Below are 13,033 nucleotides of genomic sequence, written 5' to 3' on the forward strand. Positions count from 1 at the left end.
CACAGGCCTGCATGGCATGCTGTGCTAGTATTCATACACACACACACACACACACACACACATATCCCACACACAAACGGCACATATTTATACGGCCAGGGATGGTGGAACAGCAGGCCTTCAACCTTAGCATTTAGCATTTGAGATGCAGAGGCAGCCACATCTTGGTCGGCCTGGTCTATCTATATAGCCAGTCCCAGGCCAAGCAGGAACTTTTTAAAGAAGGAGGAGTCGTTTTTTGAAAAAAATGAAACAAAACAAAACCCTCTTCTGCCAACTTTCTAGCATTTTGAAGATTGTCCAAACAAGATCACACTTCATCCATAGAACTCGGAAAGACCAGTAGTAGATGCAACTGGAATTATGTATACTGCACCAGAAACTATGTAGATAAAAAGTAGTCAGTCCACTTACCCACTCAGGTGCAAAAGACGATCTCTCCTCCAAGGAGCACTTGTCCTAAAAACCAATAACCCCAGAGCTTTTGGCTAACTTGTAAAGTCAACAGAACCATTGGATTAGGCAGATTTTTTGAAAGATGGAATTAGTTGCAAGACAATAGTAGGTCGGTATCTCTCACCAGGATCAGCTAAACTCATTGTTGGGAGCACCAATAAGGAGGCTAGGACGGGTGCCAGATGGTTTGCTCCTAGCACCCACAACTTCAAGCTTTAGTGTGTGTGGCCAGAGGTGTACAGTTACCTAATATTAACACGTACGGATGTGAGTGAGCAACGGGTCCCAGCTCAAGTACATGAGAACGATTTGAGAAGGAAAGCAATGAGGGTCTCCTATGTTCTCCACACTTCTCGGAATGGTATTAAGCCTTAATCAGAGTTCATCTGGAGGAATGGAAGGGAGAAAAACTGGAGAGGGAACGGCTGCATGGAAGAAGGAAAGAGTTGCTGGATTATCTCCCCGAGAAAGAGTTTTGACTTTTGATGAACTGCCACTTTCCCTCCATCCCGTGGGAGACCATGGGCCGGGGCAGCGAAGGCTCAAGCCCGCGCACTTCCCAAAAGGGCGAGCGGAGGGTGGGGGGCTCCTCCATTGCCGACCCCAAGGGGGAGAGGTTCCCGCTCCTGCTACATACAGCCCGCCTCAAAGGCGCGGAGAGAACGCGGAGCGCAGCCCGAGACTCCGAGCATACCCAGGCTCCGGGGATGAGGGGAGAGGAGGCTCTTACCAGACCAGAAAGCCGTCGGCGCTCGGCGTTGCACGACCACGGTCCCTGAGCTCTACCCAGCGCACCTGCCGGGTCTGGGCTGCGGTACCTACGGCTCTGCGGCCCCGCCCCGGTCCGGCTCAGAGCTCCGCCCGGCCCCGCCCCCGGCTGCGGCGCCGCGTACGCCTCCCGCCTCCCGAGCGGCCGTGGGGCCTGCGTGCTCGCTCCCGGCGTTGCGACTCGTGATCGCTAGCGTCGCCCTAGCTGCGGTTTGAAGTTGCGGGAGGCGTGGTTCCTGTGTCTGCCTCCAACCCGGTCGTCGCCTCTCTGGCTCACCCTAACTCTCTCTGACTAGGGATTGCAGCAATTTGATTTAAGAATCACCCAGAAGTGTGGTCTAAGTTCAACTGCAGGGAAGTTCCTGGTGCTGTCAGGGTGAGTTCTATGCAGTGCCGTGGCCTGTGTAAAGAGCAGGGAGCGAATGAGGCCTGGCTTGGGCTAGCATTAGGCCATCTCAATTTAGTGGACCTGAGTTTCCTCATGGAGAGAAATGGCTGGAGAAGAGAGGAGGTGGTGTCCAAATTCTCCAGGAGCTGCTGTGGTTTGTTTTTTGCAACAACTGGAAGTTTTCCCTTTTTTTTTGAGACATGGGTGGCGGGTGGGGAGTCATCTGAAGACCACTTTGAGCTGTGGCTCATAGTTGGCTGTAACTTCTGCTCCTGGGGAGCTGACACCATCTTCAGGCTCCACGAGCTCCTGCTCACCTCTCCCCGCCCCCCTACACACACACACACACACACACACACACACACACACACACACACACACACACGTAAGAAAAGGGCAGTAGAGAGCATCCTAGAAGGCTTGGCCTTCTCACAGTCTCTGCAAGACCCGCCTCTGTTCCTGCACTTGGGCCATGAGGAGCTGTGGAGATTCTGAGGAGCCGTATCGTTTGGCCATCAAGCCCTCAGATTCTTTCTCAAGCTCCATTCCTCTGCGTGCGTGATGCCCTTTGACAGTACCTTTTCCCAAGTAAAGTATCAAATGAAAGAACTTCCGAAGCATTTCATGTAAGTGTTGATAAGTGTGATAAGGGCTAGTGCTAGAAAGATTTGGTTAAAAGTTCTAAAGACAAAGGGCATGATGGCACGTGACCTTCATCCTGGCGCCCAGAAGTCTGAAATAGGATGGCTGTCTGGGCCGCCTGTGTTGCAGAGCAAGGATGTCTAGCAACAGCAGCAGAAAGTAGTTGATGACTATGCATTAAGGAAGTGAACACCTTCCAGCAACAGAATAGCCTCTTCATTGGGATATCTAACCTAGACCAACTTCTGGATAAATGTACTTAAGCTCCAGGAAAGATTAACACTTTATCCAAACATTTTAAAGCATTTATTCAAATACTTTTTTTTGTTTTTTTTCGAGACAGGGTTTCGCTGTAACTTTGGAGCCTGTCTTGGAGCTCTCTTGTAGACTGGGCTGGCCTCGAACTCACAGAGATCCACCTGCCTCTGCCTCCTAAATGCTGTGATTAAAGGCGTGCACCACCACTGCCCAGTTTATTCAAACATTTTTAAAAGGGCTAGAAACATGGTTCAACAGTAAAGAGCACTGGCTGCTCTTCCAGAGGACGCTGGTTCAACTCCCTGCACCTACATGGCAGCTCACAAATGTCTGTAACTCCAATTCCAGGGGATCCAAAAACCCTCACACAGACACACATACAGGCAAAACACCAATGCCCATAAGAAGAAATCATTTAAAAAGTTGTATAAGAAATGTTTTTTGAAAAGGAAAGCAGCAAACTGCTCTAACAACTTGGGAAACAAGCTTTATAAGCTGAACAAGGAAGTAATGATATTGGCTACAGCTAGACTTTGCCCTATTTGATATGGTCACATGGCAGCACCCTAGTTATATAACCAATTTACGGGTTGGCTATCTGTAAATGGCGATCTCAATTCAGAATTAATCAGTTAGAAGGACTTTCTGGAACAAAAATAACCTTAGGCTAAGAGCCTGCTTATTTTACTTTAATACCATCAGGCGTGAGTAAAAGCTGAGACTGTAGCTCATGATAGCATAGGCAAGGCCCCTGGCTCAGTCCCTACCTAACCTGTAAGCACCAGCACCTTGGAGGCTAAGATCCTGCTAAGAAACAAGCAGAAAAGAAAGGCCAGCAAAACTGAGTGGACCCTAAAACCCAACATGGGTCATGTGTGCAAGAACCCAACATGGAGGAGAATATTGAAGAGCATGTAATGTCAGGGTTGGAGAGGCGGCTCAGCAGTTAACCACACTGGCTGCTCCTCCAGAGGACTCGGGTTTAATTCCCAGCACCCACGTGGCAGCTCACAACTGTCTGTAACTCCAATTCCAGGGGATCTGACACCTTCGCACATGCAGGCAAAACACCAACACACAAAAAAATAAAAAATGCTTTTAAAAAGGAGTATGGGATTGTACTTCAACAAATGGTTTCTGTTGCATATGGAAAGGAATCCATCCCTCTAACCTGTGTTGAGCTTTTAGATCTAAGTCTTGGTCAGCTACTTATCTACTAGATCAGCAATCCCCCCGGGTCTTTGTAAGGTTTAGGTTGTGGTACAGCAGCAGAGGCTTTTATGAGCCAGTTTTTAGTACAACCATTCTTTTTGTTTGTTTATTTGAGACAGGGTTTCTCTGTGTAGCCCTGGCTGTCCTGAGACTGACTCTATAGGACAGGCTGGCCTCAAACTCCCTGCCGCTGCCTCCCAAGTGCTGCAGTTAAAGGCATTCGGCACCACTGCCTGAATCATAAAAACCATTCTTAAGAATCAAATTTTGGACCAGGCAGTGGTGGCGACAGTGGTGGAGCACACGTTTAATCCCAGCACTCGGGAGGCAGAGGCAGGCAGATGTCTGTGAGTTCGAGGCCAGCCTGGCCTACAGAATGAGTTCGAGGCCAGCCAGGCCTACATAGTGAGACACTGTCTCAAACAAAACAGAACAAGCCTATTGTTTAGGTTTTCCTAATCCACAGTCTCTGTGTAACACTTACTCATCTCTCACTGCAAAGTAACCACAGACCACACACAGAAGGGACGTGGCTGCCATCCAGTATTTATTTATTTAGGGACAAGATCTCCTGCCAGCCTTGACTTCATCACGTAGCCAGAGATGACTTTGGCCTTCTGATCTTCCTGCTTCCACCTCACGAGTCCTGGGATTCTAGACACGACACACCCAGTTGCTGCCATTTGTGCAATGCTGCCGGTCAGCCACAGGGCTTTGTGTTAGCAAACTCTCTCCCAGCTGAGCTACATTCCCAGCTCCGTGCTTCATTTAGGAAAGGGGGCAGCAGACAGACAGAAAATGTCAGGGAAGCAGAATTGAGTAGAAAGGCACCGTAGCAGCCATTACATAGTGAGATGCCGAGAACCAGGCAGGTGTTGGTGAGCTGGTCTGGAATTCCGCAGAGAGCTGCTTGCATCACTGGCGAGTGAGTTCTAACTTTCTCCTCGTGGTTTCTCATTTGTCTCACTGATGAACCTAATGAAAGTGTTAGCCAGCTCCCAGGTCTGAACTGGATTCTCTTGGTAGGAAAGCAGGCATCTTCTTAGCTGAGCCAAATAGTAATCAAACACTTATTCACAGTTTCATCTTATGAAACATCCTTGGAGAAAGTATTATCAAAGTCTTTTTGTTATTTTGGTTTGGTGTTTTGAGACAGGGTTTCTCTGTGTAGCCCTGGCTGTCCTGGAACTCGCTCTATAGACCAGGCTGGCCTTGAACTGAGAGATCTCTTAACTGCTGAGATTAAAGGTATGCCCCTGCCTGGTGTCAAAATTGTTTTGTTTTGTTTTAGTTTAGTTTGGTTTTTAGTAATTAAAGACAGGGTTTCTCTGTGTAGCTTTGGAGCCTGTCCTGGAACTTGCTCTGTAGACCAGGCTTGACTTGAACTCACAGAGATTCACTACCTCTGCCTCCCAAATGCTAGTATTAAAGGTGTGCATCACTACTGCCCAGCCTGTTTTGTTTTGTTTTTGTGAGTTCAAGGCCAGCCTGGTCCACAAATCGAGTTCCAGGATACCCAGAGGTGTTGCACAGAGAAACCCTGTCTCGAAAACTAAAACCAAAATCATCCTAGTTTTTAATCTAGCAAAATAATTCAGTGGATGCCTTGGGCTCCATCCTTGTAATCGCATGGAAGATTCCGAGGAACTTCTCCTTTGGTTTCCATTCAGCCGCAATGGCACACACATCCATACGCAGCTGCTGTGTCTGTGCCAATAGAGAAAGCATCAGTACACATGAATGCAGTGTTTTGTTTTTGTTTTATGGTTCTCAAGAGTTCAGGACCTTCTGCATGCTACCTCTACCACTGAACTACAACCCTATAATACGATGTTTGGAAATATTATTACAATTTAATAGTTATTACAGAAGTCTACTCACAACTTTCTATCTATCTATCTATCTATCTATCTATCTATCTATCTATCATCTATCTATCTATTATGTATATAGTGTTTTTGCATAGAGAGCACCAGATCTCATTACAGATGGTTGTGAGCCACCATGTGGTGGCTGGGAATTGAACTCAGGGCCTCTGGAAGAACTGCCAGTGCTCTTAACAGCTGAGCCATCTCTCCAGCCTGCAACTCTGCAACTTTCCTTTCTCTCTCTCTCTCTCTCTCTCTCTCTCTCTCTCTCTCTCTCTCTCTCTCTTTATTATTTACAACACTGTTTGGTCAATGGTTTAGGCATATTCCTAGCTAACTCTTACATCTTAAATTAACCCATATATTAATCTGCATATCGCCACATGGCTGTAACTTACCAGTAAGTTTCTGGCATCTTTCTTCTTTGGCAGCTGCATGGCATCTGCCTGGCTCCACCTTTTCTCCTCTTCTATCTCTGCTTGGATTTCCTACCTTGCTATATTCTGCTCTGCCATAGGCCAAAGTAGCTTCTTTATTAACCAGTGGCAATAAAACATTCACAGCACACAGAGGGGAATCCTACATCATCTCTCCTTTTCTGTCTAAATAAAAAGCAAGGTTTTAACTTTAACATAATAAAATTACATACTGGTGTGGGAGAATTGTTTGTATTTTGTCAATCATGTTTTAAATAAACAGTTATCGAGCAAGAATTACACTTATAATATTTAGTCTATTTGTATCTGGAAAGTTTCATATCTAATTTATCTTTTTAAAAAAGATTTATTTATTATGTATACAATATTCTGCCTCCATATATGCCTGTGGACCTCTGGAAGAGCAGCCAGTGCTCTCAACCTCTGAGCCATCTCTCCAGCCCTCTAATTTATCTTTTATCATAACTAAGGAAAACTATAACTGTTTTCAACTCCATCAAAGACCCTAGAAGGATATACTACCTAACTAAGCAGGAAGTTCTTTGTAAGTAACTTCCAAAACTTTAGAAATGACAGAGATATCTCACTCTGTCACCCAAAGTCCTTCTGTAATGTTGGGGCATCCAATCTTCAGCCCACAGGCCCATATTATCTGGCAGACTTTCTAGTCAAGCAGGAAATTTGAAAGACTGTTTTGTCTATATAGGCAGTTTGTCAGTCCCTTTCTTCTGTGTCCTGCAGAATGTCTGACAGACTCTTTCATGAAACAGGAACCCCGAAGGACTGTCTTACCTTCTTCTGGCAAGTTCAGCAGTCATTTCTCTGTGGGTCCTGCATGTCCAGTGCATACAGTATGCTGTCAAGCAGTCCAGGCAAAAGCAGTTTCTTGTCCAAATCAGCCTGCAACTTTCAATTAGTGTGTAAGTTGAGAAAAATACTGATATTGCCATAGGCCTTTATCTGCTAGCAAAGGGCATAACATAGTTAAAGGAAGGAAATGGAGTAGACAGAGGTAACTGTTCACATGCACCGTAGTGCCACAAGTACAGAAGGACAAACATACTGTCTGTCTGCTTTTACGATGTGGCTTCAGCCCTTTCTGCCTCCCTGGGGGTGTGGGGGGAGCAGGTGATACAGAGTCGTTCTTGATTCCCATCATAATTCAAAGGGAAACTTTCACCCAGTGTCTGGAGCCTGGATGTTCTGCAAATGAAGGAGTCACCCTGGGTCCTTTGTAGCCAGAGCCCACCTAGGTGGCACCAACCTTGATTTCCAGAGAGAACAATACAGATATACAAGGAAAAGGGATGGATGGCATCTACATCACAAACCTGAAGAGAACCTGGGAAAGCTGTCGCTGGTGGCCACTGCCATTGATGCACTGAAGCCATTTTAAACCTGCCTGATGCCAGCACCATCACCTTCAGGAACACCGGCTGCCACTGGATCCTCTCCCGTGACGGCTGTTTCATTCCTGGGACTTTCTCTAACCTAACCAAAACAGCCTTCCTGGAGCTACAACTTCTGGTAGTGGCTGATTCCAGGGCTGACTGTCAGCTCCTCACAGAAGTGTCAACCTGTGGCACTGCCATCTCTCCATGTAACAGATTCTCCTCCAGGCTAGGAGGACATTGCTGTGCCTTGCAACAACAGCTGCCCTGTGGGTCTGGTCTGGTAGCCTGGAAGCCCCGCACCTATCACGTATGTGGCACCATCTCTTGTGAGCACCCAGGGGAAGTCATGCCTGATTTCCATAGAGATCCTGAAGAGACTGAGAAGGAAGAGCAGTCCACTGTGGAAAAGGCCATGGCCGAGTGGAATTTCAGGGCAGTAGACTACACTAGTTCCTGAGCTCACTGCTGCCCAGCCATAGGTAGAAGCCTAGTCTAAAGGTTGTAGGTACCCTCTGCTTATCTCCAAGTTTCTGAGTGAGGACCGGAGGGCCTGCCAGCCTCCAAGGACTGGTCTGCAGCTCCCATGCTCAGGCCTCTGCACCGGGTTAGAACATGTGCTCATAAACTGTTCTACAGCCACTTAAGCGAAATGGAAAGAAGGAAGATGAAAATAATCTGTGAACATTGAAAAAATGTGACTTTAATAGTGAGTATTTGAGCCGGGCCCGGTGGCACAAGCCAGTAATCCCAATACAGGAGACAGGTAGGAGGATCAGAGGCCATTTTGGCTGCCTAATGAGTTTAAGGCCTGGCTGGGCTACATGAGACCCTGTCTCAATAAAATAAACCAAACAAATATTTGAAGTTTATGATAAGTATTTGAAAGGTGCATGTTCTAATGGTGCATGTATAATAATCAGTGATGCTGGAGTGACTAGGTAACAGGCCCCCAGACCTTAGCACAACTGATACCGCGTTAGAGCCACCATTTAGGGCACCTTAAAACCCAGCAAAGGCCCAACCACAGCAACAAAGACCCAATCCATCAAAGACCTGGTCCATGGCTCCAGAATCCAGGAAGGCCCTGCATGGACTAACCTCACTCTTTGCCTTCTGTTGTTCTGCTTTTCATGGTTTATACGAACCACAGGGTGTTAACCAGTTCCCCATGCAGCCACCAACTGGCAATAAAGACTTCTGTTCGGCTTTAAGAGTGTTCATGTGAAAAAAAGTTTTAAAAAAAGAGTGTTCATGTGGCATCTCTACAAATTTTATAAAAGGCTTTCCTAAGTCAGGCATGAAGACATGTGCCGTGCCTCAAATCCAGCTCTTGAAGGTGGTGGCAGATGGATCTCTGAGTTTGAGGGTGAGCCTGTTCTACAAAGCAAATTCCAGGACAGCCTGGGCTACATAGAGAAACCCTGTCTTGATAAACAAAAAAATAAAAACAAAATATTCAGCTCCTGAGAGGCTGAGGCAGGAAAGAAAGATTACAAATTCAAGGCAATCCTGGGATAACCAATGAGAACTTGTCTGGTTGTAGTGGTTCACACCTTTGCATGAATCCTAGCATTTAGAAGGCAGAGAAAGGTGGATTTTGAGCCACCTGATCTACATATGAATTCCAGGCTAGCCTACTAAATAGGGAGACCCATTTTCTTTTTCCTTTTTTTAAAATTTATTTATTTATTTATTGTGTATATAATATCCTGTTTGCGTGTATGCCTGCAGGCCAGAAGAGGGCACCAGATCTCATTACAGATGGTTGTGAGCCACCATGTGGTTGCTGGGAATTGAACTCAGGACCTTTGGAAGAGCAGGCAATGCTCTTAACCACTGAACCATCTCTCCATCCCATGGGAGATCCATTTTCCATTTTCAAACAAACAAACAAACAAGCAAACAGGCTAGATGCGGTGGTGGCAGCTGTAGCCTGAGCACTGGGGAGATGTAAGAAGGGTCAGAAGTCCAAGCCCATCTTCTACCACCGCAGTTCTTAACCCGTGGGTCATGATCCCATTGGGGGTTAAAGGGCCCTTTCACAGGCCATTGGAAAACGCAGATGTTTACATTATAATTCATAACAGTCATGAAGTAGCAAGGAAAATAATATGATGATTGAGGTCCCCACAGCATGAGGAACTATATAAAAGGGTCATGGCATTAGGAAAGTTGAGGACTCTGCTCTACTATGTAAGGAGTCTGAGGCCAGCTTAGGACAGAGACCCTGAGTCATACAACAACAAAGTAACAATAAAGTGTGGTCCACTAAGCATTTGCTAGCAAAGAAAACCATTGCAACAGTTACCTACAGTGCCTGATGTAGCCTCCTGAAGTGCCAGCTTGTAGGACCTGTCCCAGCAAGTGGCTGATCTCCTGGCCTGGAAGTGGCAAGACTGTCACTGAGAAAGAAGTTCACCTGGAAACAGTGTATGATGAAGAAAACAAGAGGGGGGAACGTGTGTTTTACCAGATGGGCTTGAGGAAACTGAGCATAGCTCAAAGGAGCCGCTCATCATGATGAACATGTACAAGATTGCCCCATAGAGGGACATTGCAGTGACCCAGGTCCCACATGGTGTCTAAGAAACCATCTGTGACCCCAGTTGTAGGGGACCTGATACCCTCTTAGGCCTCTGTGGGCAGCAGGTACACATGTGGCACACAGACATGCATGTAGACAAAACACAACTACACACACTACACACAATCATATACACACCACACAAACATACAATCCTATATACATATACAATCACACACACATATGCACACATACACTCATGACCCTACACACATATACAACCACACACATACAGTCATAGCACACAACTCTGCACACATAGACAACCACATACATACACATACAATAATTTACACACACCACACACAACCACACACACGCTTGCAGTTGTATACAGCACACACATACAATCAACCACACACATACACATGCCATCATTACCATCGTACGCACACACCACACCACACATACACAAAGCTGGGTTACCTCTTACTTTGTAAGACTTAAAACAAAAGGAATGTCTTTTTTTGGTTTTGAGACAGGGTCTCACCATGTAGAAACTCAAATTGGCCTGGAACTCACAGAGTCCTGACAGCTTCTGCCTCCCAAAGTACTGAACTTAAAGGTGTGAGCCACCACACCAGACCAAAGGGGATTTCACTAGACTACAGCTTCATTCTCACATCTTTAGGAAAAGATTATCAGTTTGAATATGTGACATTTAGCATGAGTGACTCCATGTTGTGGGCTAGTGTAAGAGCTGAGTCAAACAAATGGCCACCTATAATTTTTAAAAACAGTATATAATGCTTAGTCTTTATTGTAAACTTGATTTAGAATGACTTATGAGATGAGGAAGAGAACTCAGGATGTGTTCCCAGTCCCCACATCAAGGGCTTACAGCTTCCTGTAACTCCAGTTCCAGGGAATCTAGTGCCCTCTTCTGGCCTCTGTGGGTAACTGCACTCATGTGCACATACCCCCATATAGACATCCATATATAATGTTTTAAAAACTATTTTATTAAAAAAAGAGAGAGTTGAATGAGGACACCTGTGTGCCACTAAGGGCATTTTGAGAAAAGAATAACTCAGGGGGAACACATACCCTGAATTAGGGGGGCACCATTCCATAAACCAGTGCCCTGGACAGAATACAAGTGGGGAAGAGAAGGCCAGGAGAGAGCCATCTTCCCGTGATCTGCAGCACCCTGATCCCAGATCCCAGCACTCAGAGAAACCCAAGAGAGAGAGAGAGAGAGAGAGAGAGAGAGAGAGAGAGAGAGAGAGAGAGAGAGAGAGAGGAATAAAACAGCCTTTCCTGGTCTACATCTAAGTAACTCCTGAAACTTGGAATATCTTGTGTGTGTTTGTTTTTTGGGTTTGTTTTGTTTAGTTTTTCAAGTGTCTTTTGAGACAGGGTTTTTCTTTGTAGCCTTGGCTGTCCTGGAACTCACTCTGTAGACCAGGCTGGCCTCGAACTCTCAGAGTTCCTCCTGCCTTCTGTGTGCTGGGATTAAAGGCATGTGCCTCCACATCTGGCATTTTTGAAAACTAGAAAAAATCCACCCCCCATTCTTCAGTCTCCTGACCATCGGGAGGGAGCCACTTACTGAGAAGTGAGACAGTAACTCCCTGTAGTCAGGAGACTGAAGGAGTTACCCTAAAATTGCATTTGTATGTAAATTTTTTCAGTTTATAGGTCTGTTAGCCATGTCAAGTTAATTTTGACACAAGGTGTAGGTGAAAGTTAAAATGTTTCCATGGAGATCTCCGACTGTTTCAGCATCTTTTGTTAAAAAGGCTGTAGTGCCCTGGTTGGATTACATCGGCTTCTTTGTTACAAATTAAGTTAAGTGTTTGTGTGAGTCTGTTTTTGGACATTCTAATCTATTTATATGTCTATCACAACCTTTTAAGAGAATTTTTATTTGTGTGAGTGCGCATGTGTGTGCGCGCATGCACACGCCTGCACCGCACCATGTGTGGAGGTCTGAGGATGACTTTTGGGAATCAGTTCTCATCTTCTAATTCCTTGGGACAGAATCTGTCTTGTTTTTGCTATTGTGCTTCTTACTCAAGGCTAACTAGCCCCAGAGTTTCCAGAAAACCATTCTGCCTCAGCCTTTGTTCTACCACAGGAATGCTGGCCTTAAAGCTGCCCACCACCACACCCTGATTTTACGTGGACTCCAGACAGCAAGTCAGGTGATCCGGCACACAACAAGCAGCCTTATGACAACCTGGTTAGTGAGAAGATAATTGGCTTTACTTTGTTAAAAAACAAGGAGTTGGAGAGATGGTTCAGTGGTTAAGAGCACTGGCTGTTCTTCCAAAGGACCCAAGTTCAATTCCCAGCACTCACATGACAGCTCACGACTGTCTAACTCTAAGATCTGACATACTTACATAGACATACATGCAGGCAAAACACCAATGCACATAAAATAAAAAATTAATTGAAAAAAACCTTTGAAGTGGTTTTTGATGTTTTTTGGTTTTCGAGACAAGGTTTCTTTGTGTAGCCGTGGCTGTCCTGGAACTCCCTCTGTAGATCAACTTGGTCTGCACACTCACAGAGATCTGCCTCCCTCTGCCCACCCCCCCTGAGTGCTGTGCTGAGATTAAAGGTGTGTACCACTACCCCCCAGCTGATTCTTGATTATTATGAAAAAGAACTGGCTGTCCTGGAGTTCATTGTGTAGACGAGGTCATCCTCATCTGCATAGTGAGTTTGAGGCTAGCCTGGGCTACATAAGATCAGTGTCAAAACAATGACAAAAGAATTAGGCATTCTGTCACGCAGTGGTGTGCTGCCTTTAATCTCAGCATTCGGGAGGCAGAGGCAGGTGAGTTCAAGGCCAGCCTGGCTGACAGAGTGAGTTTCAGAATAGCTGGAGAAACCCTGCCTCAAAAAACCAATAAATAAATAAATACAATAAAAGTCTTTGTTCATGTACTTTTATTTTTCAGAATACAGAAATAAAATTACATCTTGTGTGGAAACCTTTAAGAATAACTGAAACTATGTTCTATTAAAAAACAAAGCCACTTGGAAATATCAAAGCCTGAGAACAGATTCTGTTC

General features: G+C 45.6%; 1 protein-coding gene across 2 annotated transcripts in view; it reads right to left on the reverse strand.

Annotated features, from left to right (window-relative positions):
- The window catches only part of Lima1 (LIM domain and actin binding 1), a 110,536-nt gene extending 109,194 nt beyond the window's left edge, over nucleotides 1–1,342 (reverse strand). The window contains exon 1 of one of the 2 annotated variants that reach the window (XM_075960645.1): nucleotides 1,187–1,342. The gene's annotated coding sequence lies outside the window, so the exon portion shown is untranslated. The remainder of the gene's footprint in view (nucleotides 1–1,186) is intronic. The other variant, XM_075960646.1, reaches the window with a different exon arrangement.
- Nucleotides 1,343–13,033: the final 11,691 nt, after the last annotated feature.

Source organism: Microtus pennsylvanicus, chromosome 2, assembly GCF_037038515.1.
Source record: "Microtus pennsylvanicus isolate mMicPen1 chromosome 2, mMicPen1.hap1, whole genome shotgun sequence".
Lineage (NCBI taxonomy): Eukaryota > Metazoa > Chordata > Mammalia > Rodentia > Cricetidae > Microtus > Microtus pennsylvanicus.